Source organism: Ovis aries, chromosome 12, assembly GCF_016772045.2.
Source record: "Ovis aries strain OAR_USU_Benz2616 breed Rambouillet chromosome 12, ARS-UI_Ramb_v3.0, whole genome shotgun sequence".
NCBI lineage: Eukaryota > Metazoa > Chordata > Mammalia > Artiodactyla > Bovidae > Ovis > Ovis aries.
This window is the reverse complement of record NC_056065.1, coordinates 11708210-11726342: the sequence shown is the minus strand read 5'-3', so window position 1 is coordinate 11726342 and position 18133 is coordinate 11708210. Positions and strand designations below refer to the sequence as shown.

Here is an 18133-nt window from a genome sequence, read left to right as displayed (position 1 = left end):
TTCAGGGTCTTTTGTGGTTCCACACAAATTTTAGTGTTGTTTGTTCTATTTCTGTGAAAAATGTCATTGGAATTTTGGTGGTGATTGCACTGAATCTGTAGATTACTTTGGACAGTATGGACATTTTAACAATATTAATTCTTCTAATTCATGGGCATAGAGTATCTTTTCCTTTATGCGTGTTTCCTTCAATTTTTTCACTGTTGTCTTATGTTTTCAATGTACAAGTCTTTCATTCCTTGGTTAACTTTATACTTTGATATTTTATACTTTTTGAGGCAATCATAAATGTAATTGATTTCTTAATTTCTCTGCTAGTTCATTATTAGTATATAAAAATGCAGCTAATTTTTGTATGTTGATTTTGTATCCTCCAACTTTACTGAGTTTATTAGTTCCAACAGGTTTTTGGGTGGAGTTTTTAGGGTCTTCTATATATAATACCGTGTCATCTACAAAGAGAGACAGTTTTATGTCTTCCTTTCCAATTTGAAAGGCTTTTATTTTATCTAACTGTTGTAAATAAGATTTTCAATATTATACTGAACAAAAAGAGGAGGAGTGAGCATCCTTGTCTTGTGCCTAATCTCAGAGGAAGTGCTTTCATCTTTTAACTGTTGAGTATGATGGTACTTGTGGGCTTGTTATATATGACATCTATTATGCTAAGGAACAATACCTCTATACCTACTTTGTTGAAAATTTTCATCATGAACAAATACTGAATTTTATCAAATGCTTTTTCTGCATCTGTGGAAGTGATCATATCATTTTTATCCTTCATTTTGTTAATGTGGTATATCACATTGATTCACAGATGTTGAACCATTGTTACATCCCTGGAATAATTTCAACTCAATCATAGTATATGATCCTTTCAATGTACCATTGACTTCAGTTTGCTGATATTTTGTTGAAGATTCCTGCATTACTGTTCAGTGGGGATATTGGCCTATAATTTTATTTTCTTGGTGTTTGATTTTGGTGTCAGGGTAATGCTGACCTTGAAAAATGATTTTTAAAATGCTCCCTTCTCTTCTATTTTTTGCAAGAGTTTGACAAAGATGGGTATTAATTCTTCTTTAAGTGTTTTACAATTCATCAGTGAAGCCATCTGGTCCTGAACTTCGTTTGTCAAGTACAATGCATTTTTAATAAAGCCGTTTCAAAGAGAACTCTGTGTCTTAATAAACAGACAATATGAGAGGTGTGCTTACCCAGACAATCATTCTCCTAGAGAAGACTAGTTTAATTTCAACATTGTAGTAATTCTGGCACTAACTCAATAGAAGCTCTTTCTCCTTTACATCAGTTATACTTAAATGGTACTGAATGAAAACAACCAAAAAATTAAAGAAAATACTGTATACTGGCAACCTATAACAAATACGCCAAAATATCAATAACTTGTCCAATTTTTCATGACATAATGATCAGTAAATGCCAGGTCATTACTCCAGTAGATCTCTAGGTCATTGTAGCTTCATGGCTGAGAACTGAGGCCAGGCCAAACTCCCCATAAGGGACCATATAATCCCATGTTTGATCCTCTCCCAAAATTTTACATGCCCAAAACACTAGCCCAAGTAAGAATCAGAATGCTCTTCTTCTTAAAGACCAATAACTCCTATTGCCTTTGGTGCCTTAGTCCCTGAATCCAGGGTCCTGGCTCCTCCACCATGGCTGGGGTGCAACTCCTACCAGCACTCCTAGATGGTCATCATTCCTTAAGGTTTGATACTTCCCTGATGGCTCAGACAGTAAAGCATCTGCCTACAATGCAGGAGACCGGGTTCAATTCCTGGGTTGGGAAGATCTCCTGGAGAAGGAAATGGCAACCCACTCAGTATTCTTGCCTGGAATATCCCATGGACAGAGGAACCTGGTAGGCTACAATCCATGGGGTCACAAAGAGTCAGACACAACTGAGCAACTTCACTTTCACTTTTCACCTTCTTTAAAAGATAGGTTCAGACAGGAGTGCTCCATGACAAAACCAGCCTGTGTGCCAAATAGGATAAATTCTTTACTTCAGTAACAGACACTGCTCTAGGTCAGTGTCTGGACTGGAATTATGTGCTTCCAGGGTCAACTAATTCAGTCTCACAACCAGAGCTTCTGCTTAACCTCCAGCCCTAAGCCTGAGATAGAACACCCATCAGACACACGCATTCTGGTAGGGACGGATTCAATCTCAGGAGTGGCACTGCTCTTCCCTATAGACAAACTGAAATGAAGCCTGCACGAATTAATTAAAAATGTTTAACAACTTTGGATTCCAAAAGAAAGGCATCGTTATGGGGCCCACCTCCTCAGAGGAAACTCCTCTACTTTTATGCAAATTTATGGTTAGGGATGTATTCTTAATGAAAGGTTTCTCCCTCTGCCTCTCAGGTAGTAACTAAACTCAAAGGGGCTAAGAGAAAAAGGGTAACATCTACTGCCTACACCCTGAACAAATACTCTGGCATAGCTAAAATGTCATTTTCAAGGGCTATATATACACACAAGGACTATATATATCACAAGGACTATACACATATATGTGTTTATATAAATATATAGATAGATAAATATGTGTGTACTTATATCTCTGTGTGTAATGCCTTGTAGATGATAATGTTATCAACAAAAACTACCTGTTTAATGAAAGGTAGCTATTGTTAATAAAAACATAATCATACAGTACATGGATTCTGCTGGGCCACTTCTTAACTAAATATAGCAAAAATCACATGGAATGGCAACCAGCATTTATTTCCACTTTCTTAGCCTTCTAAATATTCATTCATATATATATATGAAAGTGTGTTAATCACTCAGTCATGTTCAGGGAATTTTCCTGACCCAGGGATCAAACCTGGGTCTCCCACATTGCAGGTAGATTCTTAACCATCTAAGCCACCAAGGAAGCCTATATGTGTGTGTATATATATATATATGTATGTGTATATATATATATATATATATATATATATATATATGAGAGAGAGAGAGAGAGAGAGAGAGAGAGAGGTTATGTCCTCATATGACACATAAGCCCTCATTTATATATAGGCTTCCTTGGTGGCTCAGATGGTAAAGAATCTGCCTGAAATATAGGAGACCCAGGTTCAATCCCTAGGTCAGGAAGATCCTCTGGAGAAGGGAATGGCTACCCACTCCAGTATCATAGACTGGAGAATTCCATGGACAGAGGAGACTGGTGGGCTACAATCTATGGGGTCACAAAGAGTCTGACATGACTGAGTGACTAACACTTTCACACTTTATATACATAAATATACATATATATACATATGTACATGCAATGGAATACTACTCATCCGCGGAAAAAAAGAATGAAATAATACCATTTGCAACAACATGGATGGACCTAGAAATTGTCATACTAAGTGAAATAAGCAGAAAGACGAATACCATATGACATCACTTATACATGGAATCTAAAACATGATGTAAATGAAGCCTGTCTATGAAACAGAAATAGAGTTACATAGAAAACAGACTCGTGGTTGCCAAGGGGGAGCAGGGGTTGGGAAGGGAAGTACTGGGAGTTTCAGATTAGCAGTTGTAAACTAATATATACAGGATGGACAAACAAGGTCCTACTGTATAGCAAAGGGAGCTATATTCAATATCCTGTGATAAACCATAATGGAAAAGAATGTGTGTCTGTGTGTGTGTGAATGTGTATCATACAATCTTCACAACCACCCTATGAGAAAGCTACTATTATTATCCTCACTTTAAAAATGGGAAAATTAAGGCCCAAGTTCACACAGCTTGGAAGTGACAGAGCAAGCATTTAAACTCAGGCCATCTGAACTCTGGAGTGTTTTTAACCACTGGGCTCCACTGCTTAAGGTAGAATCATTTCCCCTGGAGCACCACCAGGGAAGGTGTTACTCTGATGGTCCTGCCGTCTCATATTTTTTAAGATGATCCAGGGACCTTAGGACTTTTTGCAGCTCACACTAGTGGAGCATCTATATCACTTCAAGAAGTTCAAAGACTGAACTGGTCACTTATTTAGGCAACAGTACAATATGACTTCCTGGCCCCTAGTAGCACTGCATGGGGCACTGAGAATGTACAGGGTAGAGAGAAGATGGCCCTGCAGAAGCCCAGCCTAATGTGATGGTCCTCAGAGAAAGTTGGGCCTGTGGCAAGGTAATTGGTTTAGCAGAGGTCATGAGAATGGGGCCCTCATGATGGGAGTAGTGTCCTTATAAGGAGAGACACTGGAAAGTCTGCTCTCACTCTCTCTGTCATATGAGGATACAGCAAAAAAGTGGCAGTCTGTCAACCCAAGGAGGAAGTCCTCACTAGAAACCAATCATGCTGGCACCTTGACCTGAGACATCTGGTCTCTAGAAAATAAATTTCTGTTGGTAAGGTCACCTGGTCCATGGTATTTGGTTATGGCAGCTCAAGCGAAGACAGACACAGACAATGTTTAATGACAAAGACAGGATAGACACTCAAATCTGTGTTCATGGGAGAGATTCAAACAAGAGTGGGAAACCATACTTAGAGGTTCACTGGTATTTATGCATTTTAATAGAGAAAGTAAACAGGGAAGGATGAGTGTTTATCATGCTGGCAGATAATATTTTTCATCACTACTCTTGATACCACTTACTGAACATTTAACATAATATCTTCTCATTTAATCCTCCAAAACAACCCTATGTGAACTGGAATTTAGAGGGACTAGGTCATCTCCACACAGCACACAGCAATATTGGCAGGACAAAGATGGGACCCTGGCTCTGACTGCAAAGCCCCCCAACTCTGCCTTGCAGCATGCAGAAGGTAGCAGGACAGGTCTGGGTTTTTTCTGGCCAAGCTTCCAAAGCAGCTAAAATCCAGGAGGATGGGAACTCAGCAAACACCACCTAGAATAAAAACCCAACAGGGTACTTCTTTTTAGCTCCTTCCAAGACAAAGGAAAGGAGCAGCTTCTTATTGTAACATGATTCTCCCTTTGGAATTAATCCAGGGTGAATAAAAAGATAGCATCAGCCGAAGTTGCACATGGAGACTGTGATCAATCTCAAAAAATCCTAAAAGGGACTTTGCTAGATCTAGATAATCATTGCTTGTGTCATTTAATCTTAGATCATATTTCCTTTTGGGCTTCCCTGATAGCTCAGTTGGTAAAGAATCTGCCTGCAATGCAGGAGACCCTGGTTCAGTTCCTGGGTTGGGAAGATCCACTAGAGAAGAGACAGGCTACCCACTTCAGTATTCTTGGGCTTCCCTTGTGCCTCAGATGGTAAAGAATCTGCCAGGAATGTGAGAGATCTGGGTTCGATCCCTGGGTTGGGAAGATCCTCTGGAGAAGGGAAAGGCTACCCACTCCAGTATTCTGGCCCAGAGAATTCCATGAACTGTATAGTCCATGGGGTCACAAAGAGCTGGACATGACTGGTTTTCATTCTTTTCACTGTTCATATTTCCCTTCAGGCAAGTGTGAAAACTGGGAAGGATTTGATGCTTAAAATTTACCAGGACAGTACATAAAGATTTTGGATTTGAAATCCAATGTATTTTGTTCTCCCTTCACTCGGAAAACCTGTGCTCTAAAGTGAATTAGTGGAAGAATGATAAGTTGGGTGACGCTTATGGAGCCATTGCGGTATGGCTACATTTTCTGCCTGAAGCTCTCTGCTCATTTGAGCATTTCATTCTTAGGAACAGCTCAGTAGTTAAGAAAAATTACCCCACAAATCAGTGAAGGCATTCTTTGTCAAGCATCTGGCAGGTTGTTAAATGCATAATTTCTTTCTTTCCCAGCCAACTGATTTCAGCATAATGTATTACCAGATGCCTTTTGTTTCTGAACAAACGATGATAGGAAGCAATCTCTGTCTAACCACAAAGGTATAAATAGTGAATAATATCGGTTCTCTTTAAAATGTAATGCAACAAACTGTGGAGCCCTGAATTCAAAGACACACTGTGCAACTTTCTCTCAATTTTTTATGGGTATTTTCTTTCTCCCAAGATTATTTTAAAGAATAAGGGGAATGATACATGCAGAGATAAACAGATGATAAATGTTTGCTCTACTTGTTTTGCTACAAGCGTAAATTCTGTCTCAAGAATTACAAAGTATTCATACGTGTGAGCAGAACTCAATACCATAATCAAGCTTTAAGAAAATGTTCTATTGATAAGTATTTTAAAATATTCATAATTTTTGTTGCTCTGTTTGCTAATTAAGCAAATTCAAATTTATATAAAGTGTAGTATTTAATGTTTACACAATTTTACTTTTATCTGTCAAATAACATATCCCTCCTTTTCCCAAAAGAATTTAAAACAGATTATAACAAAAGATATAGCTAAGAAAAGTAGAAATTCTCCAATCAAAGGACTAAAAAGAAGATGCAGACATTGTGACTATAGGATAACATCATAGCTGCCACTGAGGTTCCGCATCCCCTCACACTAAGGTCTAAAACATGACGACAATAGATAGACAGAATGAATAATAAACAGTGAATCACTGTCATTACTGAATAGGAAAAAATGCATCTTCCCTTTAAAGAAAATGAATTTTTCCTGGCACTAAACTCAAACCAAGAATTTAGATGTTAAGGGAAGAGAATTGGTAAATAAAAAAGAACTATATTCTTAGAGCCCCTCTGAATAATCTTTACAACATAAATCAGAAAGTCTCTGTGGAGATGAACCATGACGACAACATTCCAGGAATTCCAAGATGATGGGATCACACACACAAAGATGCTGAAGCAAAGAGGAATACCACTTCCTTGGGGCTACAGTAGATGAATATCATAAAATCAGAGGACTCCAGGATCCAGGCAGTGGACAGAGGCTATGATGAAGCCAGGGACAAAACAGCAGGGGTATGCTGGGGTCTCTGGCAGACAGAGAAGACAGGCTCCCAGAAGGTATCCCCAGCTGTAGAAAGGACACCAACAACACATTCTTTGCAAGGAAATTCAACCTACAGGCCATGAGATTATATCCCCAGTTCAGTTCAGTTGCTCACTCGTGTCCGACTCTTTGAGACCCCATGGACTGCAGCATGCCAGGCTTCCCTGTCTATCACCAACTCCTGGAGCGTGCTCAAACTCATGTTCACTGAACTGGTGATGCCCTCCAACCATTTCATCCTCTGTCATCCCCTTCTCCTCCTGCCTTCAATCTTTCCCAGCATCAGGGTCTTTTCAAATGAGTCAGTTCTTCACATCAGGTGGCCAAAGTATTGGAGTTTCAGCTTTAATATCAGTCCTTCCAATGAATACCCAGGACTTATCTCCTTTAGGATGGACTGGTTGGATCTCCTTGCAGTCTAAGGAACTTTCAAGAGTCTTTTCCAACACCACAGTTCAAAAGCATCAATTCTTCAGTGCTCAGCTTTCTTTATAGTCCAACTCTCACATCCATACATGACTACTGGAAAAAACATAGCTTTGACTGCAGGCAAACAAAAATCATGTGTGAAATACTTCCAGTCAGATACACTGTCAGTAATTACATGCAATATCAAAACGCAGTTTTAAGCACAACCTGCAAAACACAGTTTTAAGTTCCAAAAGGACATGGATAAACCTGCCCTGGGTAATAGTTACCACATGACTCATAATTTTAGCCCTGAAAATATAACTTCTCTGATTTAGGAATACAGTCCAGATATTTTATATATATATATATAGTCTAACAATCTAGATAGTATATTCAAAAGCAGAGACATTACTTTGCCAACTAAGGTCCATCTAGTCAAGGCTATGGTTTTTCCTGTGGTCATGTATGGATGTGAGAGTTGGACTGTGAAGAAGGCTGAGCGCTGAAGAATTGATGCTTTTGAACTGTGGAGTTGGAGAAGACTCTTGAGAGTCCCTTGGACTGCAAGGAGATCCAACCAGTCCATTCTGAAGGAGATCAACCCTGGTATTTCTTTGGAAGGAATGATGCTGAAGCTGAAGCTCCAGTACTTTGGACACCTCATGCGAAGAGTTGACTCATTGGAAAAGACTTTGATGCTGGGAGGGATTGGGGGCAGGAGGAGAAGGGGACAACAGAGGATGAGATGGCTGGATGGCATCACGGACTCGATGGATGTGAGTCTGAGTGAACTCTGGGAGTTGGTGATGGACAGGGAGGCCTGGCGTGCTGCGATTCATGGGGTCGCAAAGAGTCGGACACGACTGAGCAACTGAACTGAATTGAATGACCATGTGTGTCAATATATTGACTATATGTATTTATAATATGACAATATATATATTTACTATATATATATTTTTACAATTCTGTTAACTAATTCATTTATAATAGATTTTTAGTATAATCACTTCTAATTTTTCATTTCTAGGCTTCAAGGGACTAAAATATTTAGTCTGTTACTGACTGGATTTTTTTTTTTTTTGCATCTTTTTGAAATACTTTTAAAGACATAGTCAACACCTGAAGATATTCTCTATTTTGTAGCCCTATCTAACCCCATTGTCTTCCTCAGAAGTAAATGACTTGATGTGAATCCTTTCAGTCCTTTTAAAGATACATTTATAGTCATATAAATGCAAATGGAGATATATTTAGGTTTTTTTATATGAAATATTTATACAAGTATTACATAATGTGTTACAACTTGATTTATTCAAGTAAAAAAACCAAATTCCTCATGTACAGAAACCCCTATACACATTTTTTATTTATCTACTTTGAAATGTTTTTCAGAAAGCATTTTAATCCCCTGTTATTTAACTAAACGTATTATGTAAAAATGTATCTTCTTTAGAGTCAAATTTTTACAAGGTTTTTGTTTGTCTTAGGGCCTATTTATAACTCTGAACTTCTAAAAGTATTAATAAGAATTGATGGGTATCCTATGTTAATAACAAGAACTCTTGAGTAGAAATTGATCACAGATCAAGTAAGAAAACGATCATCCACCCTGTAGAATCTGGTCGTAGAAAGTTCACTCAGCTCACTCAGTTTATTACTCTTCCCTTAAAGAAGAAAAGCTTCCAACTGGATCTCTCACTGCTACTCTCAATGTTCTGCAGTTTCACTAAAAGTCTTGTCCATATGCTTCTTGTTCTTTTTGCTTCTCTGCCTGACCACCTGCCTCTCCTAACGATGAGACCTTTGCCTACGGCAACATGTGTTCAAGCTCAGCGTGCCTTCAACAGCAGCTCACTAACCCTCTCTTCAAAATCACTCACTTCCTTCTTTTTCTAATCTCAGCTGTGCTCCCTTGCACAAGTCACTAGAAACTGAGTCTAAGAGAATTAGGGAATCTCTCAATTGCCCCCTAGTCCTCGTGTGCAGTAGTTCTAACAATGCACACTCTTGGTGAACCTCCACTCCATGTATCGCATGCTCATCTCTGTGGGGTTCATGCAAGTCCCCCTTGTGGGTGGAGCCTGATTTACCCCCCAGGCTAGACAGAGGAGGTAGAGGGAAGGCCTGCTTGGAGAGCACTCAGTGGTGAGCATTTTATTCGAAAATCTCACTATGATTTGGAATCTTACTATTTTTTTTGCCTTTTAACAGTTTCATTGAGGTTAACTGGCATACAATAAACTCCATATATTTATAGTATAAAATCTACACCTAAACGTGTTTGTAAGTTGTGTTTTGACACATTCATGCAATTGGAGAACCATCAGCCCAATCAAGACAATGAACATATATACACCAGCCCCAAAAGCTTCCATGTCCCGTTTTGCATGTTTAATTCAAAAATTATTTCTTTAGTTAGGTGATTGTATAATTAGATTATTCTGTATATAAATGATATTAAACTACCTCAGGCTTAACCATAGTTGCTTAATTAAATTTCAGCAAGGTCCACATCTTCCAGCTTTGATTAGGAATCATCTTATTTCCTGAAGTACTATTTTTCAAACTTTTTCTGAGGCAACCAATCTTATCAGTGACTCTTCTCATTATTGGGAGTGGTTCTAACATAGCCTTATGATAAAAATCCTTAGTCCTGTATATGGCTTAACTGAGAGAAGTATCTCAGCAGATTTTTCAACACAGTCTAAAAAAGCAACTCTACAAAATACTCACGCATCAGCAATCACTATACTATAATTATAAGATTTTAGAACAAGAGGCACTAATAACTTGAAAAATAGTTAAAGAAACAGAAGGAAAGTTAGGCTGTTCTTGTTATTCAGTTGCTAAGTCACGTCTGACTCTTTATGACCTCATGGACTGCAGCACATCAGGCTTCCCCGTGCTTCACCATCTCCAGGAGTTTGCTCAAACTCATGACCATTGAGTCAATGATGCCATCCAGCCATCTCATTTTTTGTTGACCCTTGTACTCCTGCCCTCAATCTTTTCCAAAATCAGGGTCTTTTCCAGTGAGTTAGCTCTTTGCATCAGGTGGCCAAAGTATTGGAGCTTAAGCTTCAGCATCAGTCTTTCCAGTGAATATTCAGGGTTGATTTCCTTTAGGATTGACTGGTTGGATCTCCTGGCTGTCCAGGGGACTCTCAAGAGTCTTTTCCAGCACCACAATTTGAAAGCATCAGTTCTTTGGCACTCAACCTTTCCTATGGTTCAATTTTCACATCTGTACATGACTACTGGAAAAACCATAGCTTTGACTAGATGGATCTTTTTGGCGAAGTGACCTCTCTGTTTTTCAATACACTGCGTAGATTTGTCACAGCTTTCCTTCCAAGAAGCAAGCGTCTTCTAATTTCACGGCTGCAGTCACCATCCACAGAGAGCCCACGAGAAGAAAATCTGTCATCCCTTCCACGTTTTCCCCTTCTATTTGCCATGAATTGATGGGCCTGGTTGCCATGATCTTTGCTTTTTGAATGCTGAGTACAAAGTCAGCTTTTTCACTCTCCTCTTTCACCTTTATCAAGACACTCTTTAGTTCCTCTTCTTTTTCTGCCATTAGGAAAGTCAGGCCTCTTGCTTAATAGCTCATAAAATAATTCACTCAATGAGTATTAACCCCACCACCAACACCTCACATGCACACCAACCCTTGAAGATCACCTCTAAAGAAAACTTCTCAGCCATGACACCTTCCACGGCACTGTGAATATCAGAGAACAAACTCCAAAACTAAACTACTCTAATATTCAAGGAACAGAACTGCTTGAAACAAATATTTTATGATCATATATTTTTAAAATAATGACCTCATAAAAAGTGAAGAATGGTTAGCACAGGGAGCATCGCATGATAATGATGAAATTTACCAGGCAACAAAAGGCCAAGCCACAAGACCCAGACAAGACTGTGTAGATTTCACTCCAAGCTGGCAGGGGCATCACAGCAAATCTCTGGTGATGCATGAATTGTGTCAGTTTCCACTTGTTGACTGGAGGTGAGGTAGAGGGTGGATAAACATGAGACTGTATCTGTGTGTCTGTGTGTGTGACTGACTAGCTTTTTGAGAGGCTAAAATATCTGTAAACAATTGCAGAAATGACTTCATCTAGAACAGACCAGTCCCAGAGACTCTGAGAACATTATCTTCCACTGAAGTTTAATTCCTTGATGATGAACTGACCTTAAAATCTGAGAATAGTCACATGTGCCCAATTTATCTTGCACCTCCAAGACCGAACAGTCTGTATCCAGACATGGTTGGGTGAGGAGTGACAGAATTCGTAAACTCAGAGGAGAAGAAGCCCAGCTGTGATAGCAAACACGTGGACTGACAAAATAGGGCTTATGCTTTCAAAACAGGCACTTCTGTTTCTCTGCACATTTAATAACTGTGAGATGACACTGCAGTCACAATGAAACAGAAAGAAGGATGGAAGGAAGGAGGGATGGAAGCGCACCGGTCAGAAGCAGAGAGTGCAGCAGTCAGGCCATCTGGGCTTGAAAGCAGGTGCCAATATAAAAATACAAAGTTAGACAGACTCTTTATTCTTAGTGAGCTTCATGTGTAAACTGGAGATAATACCACAGAATCTTCACTGGATCATTCGGAGGATGAAATAAATCAGTATAAGTAAAGTTCAAAGAACAATGCGTGGCATACTATAAGCTACTATCATCCCAGTATTTCTTTTTACCATCTGAGTTAATTTGTATTTAACATCCAAACAACTGAGGAGAAATAGGTGAAGATAAAATAGCTTGGATCTTAGGTGGCAGGGGACAGGAAACCAGCTTATTTTTTAATGGGACTTATGCTAAGAGAACTGGAGTAAGGTGTTTGTCTTGTGGATCCCTTGGGCAGATGGTGCCCGGTAAGCCTCGTACACAGTGGAACCACAACTCCAACACCACCACCACCAACAATCGAACACCACCAGCCTCCCCCATTGCTCTTTTCCATGACAGCTTCCCTCTTCTCTTCCTTTTTGCAAAGCAGCTTCCTCCTCTCTGAAACCCTGTCTGGAAATATAGGACTGACACATGAGCCTTACATGCCACATTTCAGGAACTCAGAGGCAGGTTCACTTTCCTCGGTTCCAGTTTTGAAAACCTTCCCAGGGAAGGCTTTCTGTAGCCCGTCCCCCAGGCAGCTCTGAGAGGTCCAGGTGGATGAGCAGGGACAGCTCCCAGCGCAGAGTGAGGCTGTGGGCACTCCTGAGCATGCTGGGACATTTCCTAAAAGGTTTTTACACGAAAAGAAGATGACATGAGGGCACAAATACAGTTTTTCCTCGAATCCGTGCCTGCCTTCTCCTCTGTTGGGTTTCCTCAGTTGGCTTTTCTCAAAAGCTGAGTAAGACTCCAAGAGCAAAAGGAAATCTCTAAGCTTCATGAAAATCCCCCACACTTGGAGAAGAACCGTATTTGTATGATGCTCATTTCTGAATGGGTCTTGCTTGTTATATATTATTTGTTTGGTCTACATTCCAAGTCTAGATGCCAAAGTTACTTAGAAGAATCTCATTCTTGGTCCTAACCATGGGTTTCTGTTTTTAAGTTTCAACTTAGAAAATCCTGTAAACTGATCCGTGTAGTTGAAATGTTTTGGTTATGTACCATAACAGTTTTAGTAAACAAGAACCACTTTATGTTCTGTTTAAAAGTCTGTTGCAATTTGTTTAGCACGTGGGTATGTGTGTGCATGTGTGTGTGTTTTTCAAATGACATTTTCAGAATTTTTATTTTCATTAAAAAAGTGATATACTTCCCTTAAAACACCTCCTGACACACCATTAGGAAGACACTGTTATCCTCTTATGTGCGCTGTGTGCTCAGTTGCTCAGTCGTGTGCGACTCTTTGTGACTCGATGGACTGCAGCCCACCAGGCATCTCTGTCCATGGGGATTCTCCAGGTAAGAATACTGGAGTGGGTACCCTATCCTTTCTCCAGAGGATCTTTCCAATGCAGGAATCAAACGGGGTCTCCTGCACTGCAGGCAGATTCTTTACCAGCTGAGCCACCAGGGAAACCCATTCTCCTCTTATACGTAGGTGCAGCTTTGAAGTGCAGTGCCTGGCAACAGAAGTGGCTTGACCAGTAATTCTTTAAAAACCGAGTCAGGGACAGTGGCCAAGATATCAGAGTAGGAAGACCCTCAACTCACCTCCTCCCAGGCACAGCAAAATTATAGCTACTTACAGAGCTAAGATCTATGAAAACAACCTGAGGACTAGCAGAAAAGATTTTTCACAACTAACAACATAAAGAACTACAAGGCAGGCAGGAGGAGCAGAGACATAGCATAATCAGGAGTGACACCCCCAGGCTCAGCGACCCACAGAAGGGAGGAGAAGCACAATCCAAGAAGTCCTCCCCAAGAAGCAAAGGATCCAGCCCATATCAGGCTCCTCAGCCCAGGGGTCTTGCACTGGGGAAATGAGCCCCCAGAACACCTGGCTTTGAAAACCTGTAAGACTTACATTTGGAAGAGCTGGAGGGCTATGGGAAACAGACACTCCACTCTTACAAAGCATGTGCAAACGTCACATACTCCATGTCCCAGGGGAGAGGCAGCAGTCTGAAAAGAGGCTGGGTCAGACCCACATGCTCATCTTGGACAGCCTCCCAGAGAGGCAAGAGGCAACCAGGCTCCCCCTAGGGACACAGATGCTGGCAGAGCCATCTTTAAGAGCTGGTTTTACCACAATAACACCGGCACTGGCACACACGACTCTGGAGCCCTCCCTCTCGCATATTGGCACTGGGAGTTTACCTGCCCATCAGAGGGCCAGGAGAAGCCCTAGGCACACTTGGACATGCAGACAGCATCTCAGGGAACCAGCTCCACCCACCAGCAGCAGCCCCATTCTTCTGAGGCATCAGCCAATCACACAGAAAGCTAGCCTCGCTCTTCAGTGGGACCACAGTCACCTCAGGAGGCAGAGCCTTGCCCAACGGGGCCAGAGGTCAGCCCAGCCCACAAGTGCAACCACAGGAGTTGCCCCACCATAGCAGAAGGGCACGAGCGGCCCACACAAGGGCGACACTAGAGTGTGCAGATCTGGGGACCAGAGGGAGTGTGGTCCTGGGCCCCCCGGAGGTCTACCACATGAGACCACTTCTCCAAGATCAGAAAGTGAGGCTGACCTACCTAACACAGAGAGACAAACTCAGGGAATTAGGAACATGAGGAGTCAGAGGAATATGTCCCAGCAAAGGAACAACATATAACTTCACAAAAACAGAAAGAAAGTTGAAATGAGCTATCTCCCCAGTAAAGAGTTCATCATATTGAGTCATAAAGGTGCTCACTGAATTCAGGAGAGGAGTAGATGAGTACAGCGAAAATGTCAACAGAAGTTTAGCAATTATAAAGATAAACCAAACAGGTCTAATGAATGCAACAACAGACATAGAAAATACACTAGAAGGAATCAACAGTAGATTAGATGGCAGAGGAGCAGATCAGCAAACTAGGAAACAGTGCTGGAAAGCACCCAAACTGAAAAGGAAAAAACAGAATTTTAAAAAAATGAAAATAGTTTAAGAGACATCTTGGACAATATTGTGGAAAGGAACCCTGAGGAAGAAAAATTTTTATGCATAGGCAGCAATAACTAAATTTAGATTGAAGTTAACTAAATGGATTTTGTTAAGTAAGCTAATGCAAGACTGGAATTGATTCTTCTTTCTGTTAAGAATTGAATTGCCAGTCTATGTCTGACGCAGGATGCAGCATGCTTGGGACTGGTGCATGGGGATGACCCAGAGAGATGTTATGGGGAGGGAGGTGGGAGGGGATTCATGTTTGGGAACGCATGTAAGAATTAAAGATTTTAAAATTTAAAAATAAAAAACTAAAAAAAAAAAAAAAAGTGCTCCTATTTTTTTTTTTATAACAAATTGTGTGAGTTTCTGTGCCCTCAGTGAAAGTATTAGTCATTCAGCTGTGTCTGACTCTTTGCCACCCCAAGGGCTGTAGCTTGCCAGGCTCCTCTATCCATGGGATTTCCCAGGCAAGAATACTAGAGTGGGTTGTCATTCCCTTCTCCAGGGGAATCTTCTGAACCCAGCGATCAAACCAAAGTCTTCTACATTGCAGGCAGATTCTTTACCATCTGAGCCTTCAGTTCAGTTCAGTCGCTCAGTCGTGTCCGACTCTTTGCGACCCCATGAATCGCAGCACACCAGGCCTCCCTGTCCATCACCAACTCCCAGAGTTCACTCAGACTCACATCCATCGAGTCAGTGATGCCATCCAGCTATCTCATCCTCCGTCATCCCCTTCTCCTCCTGCTCCCAATCCCTCCCAGCATCAGAGTCTTTTCCAATGAGTCAACTCTTCGCATGAAGTGGCCAGCGTAATGGAGTTTCAGCTTCAGCATCATTCCTTCCAAAGAAATCCCAGGGCTGATCTCCTTCAGAATGGACTGGTTGGATCCCCTTGCAGTCCAAGGGACTCTCAACAGTCTTCTCCAACACCACAGTTCAAAAGCATCAATTCTTCAGCGCTCAGCCTTCTTCACAGTCCAACTCTCACATCCATACATGACCACAGGAAAAACCATCTGAGCCTTAGTGATCCATATTTATTTTCTTTTTAATCATTTCTGTGGCTTTGGTTAAGTGAGTAAGTTTTGGTTCAATGACCTATGATCCTGTTGTGTTTTAAACCTTTTTGATAGTTCTAGAAACTTCTCAAATATTAAAATCTAACTAAAGCTATTTTAGCCTCCAGCTGACTCTGGATGCTTCAAAGAAACATCTCTGAGACATCTCAGAGAGGAATGTTAAACTAAGTTTGTTTGGTATTTTTTATTTTATTTTTTTTCACAGACGTAGAGAATGAATTTATGGTTACCAGAGTGGGATGGGTTTTGGGAAGGGATACATTAGGAGTTTGGAATTGATAGGAAAAAACTGCTATATTTAAAATGGATAATCAACAAGGGCCTATTGTATGACACAGGGAACTCTGCTCAGTACTCTGTAATAACTTAAATGGGAAAAGAATTTTAAAAAGAATTGTTGTTGTTGTTCAGTCACTCAGTAGTGTCTGACTCCCTGTGACCCCATGGACCGCAGAACGCCAGGCCTCCCTGTCCTTGACCACATCCCGAAGCCTGCTCAAACTCATGTCCATCAAGTCAGTGATGCCATCCATCCATCTAGTTCTCTGTCATCCCCTTCTCCTCCTGCCCTCAATCCCTCCTAGCATTAGGGTCCTTTCTTTTTTTTTTTTTTTTTTTGATTATTTATTATTTTTTACTTTACAATACTGTATTGGTTTTGCCATACACTGACATCAATCCGCCACGGGTGTACATGAGCTCCCAATACTGAACCCCCCCTCCCACCACCCTCCCCATATCATCTCTCTGGGTCATCCCGTGCACCAGCCCCAAGCATCCTGTATCCTGTATCATACCTAAACTGGCGATTTGTTTCTTACACGATAGTATACATGTTTCAATGCCATTCTCCCAAATCATCCCACCCTTTCCCTCTCCCTCAGAGTCCAAGAGCCTGTTCTATACGTCTGTGTCTCTTTTGCTGTCTCGCATACAGGGTTATCATTACCATCTTTCTAAATTCCATATATATGTGTTAGTATACTGTATTGGTGTTTTTCTTTCTGGCTTACTTCACTCTGTATAATAGGCTCCAGTTTCATCCACCTCATTAGAACTGATTCAAATGTATTCTTTTGAATGGCTGTGTAATACTCCATTGTGTATATGTACCAAGCTTTCTTATCTATTCGTCTGCTGATGGACATCTAGGTTGCTTCCATGTCCTGGCTATTATAAACAGTGCTGCGATGAACATTGGGGTACACGTGTCTCTTTCAATTCTGGTTTCCTCAGTGTGTATGCCCAGCAGTGGGATTGCTGGGTCGCATGGCAGTTCTATTTCCAGTTTTTAAGCAATCTCCACACTGTTCTCCATAGTGGCTGTACTAGTTTGCATTCCCACCAACAGTGTAAGAGGGTTCCCTTTTCTCCACACCCTCTCCAGCATTTATTGCTTGAGGACTTTTGGATCGCAGCCATTCTGACTGGTGTGAAATGGTACCTCATTGTGGTTTTGATTTGTATTTCTCTGATAATGAGTGATGTTGAGCATCTTTTCATGTGTTTGTTAGCCATCTGTATGTTTTCTTTGGAGAAATGTCTATTTAGTTCTTTGGCCCATTTTTTGATTGGGTCATTTATTTTTCTGGAATTGAGCTGCAGGAGTTGCTTGTATATTTTTGAGATTAGTTGTTTGTCAGTTGCTTCATTTGCTATTATTTTCTCCCATTCTGAAGGCTGTCTTATTTCCAGTATTCTGGGAGGTGGATCATAGAGGATCCTGCTGTGATTTATGTCAGAGAGTGTTTTCCCTATGTTCTCCTCTAGGAGTTTTTTAGTTTCTGGTTTAGATCTTTAATCCATTTTGAGTTTATTTTTGTGTATGGTGTTAGAAAATGTTCTAGTTTCATTCTTTTACAAGTGGTTGACCAGTTTTCCCAGCACCACTTGTTAAAGAGATTGTCTTTAATCCATTGTATATTCTTGCCTCCTTTGTCGAAAATAAGGTGTTCGGTATTTTTAATTTCGAAACATTGTAAAGTATTTGAAGGTGAACTTTAGGTTATAATGTATGGATGAGTGTCGTTAATATAGATATTCCTAAATTTTATATGGAATTCCTAACATCTGATATGTCCTGATACAATGCTATCAGTCATAATTATGGTGATTATTCTAAAGTGTTATATGTTATAGAAGTATCCAAAT

General features: G+C 40.5%; 1 long non-coding RNA gene across 2 annotated transcripts in view; it reads right to left on the bottom strand.

Moving 5' to 3' along the window:
* Window positions 1–18133, bottom strand: part of LOC105611804 (uncharacterized) — a 175460-nt gene that overhangs the window by 75330 nt on the left and 81997 nt on the right. The window lies entirely within an intron of this gene.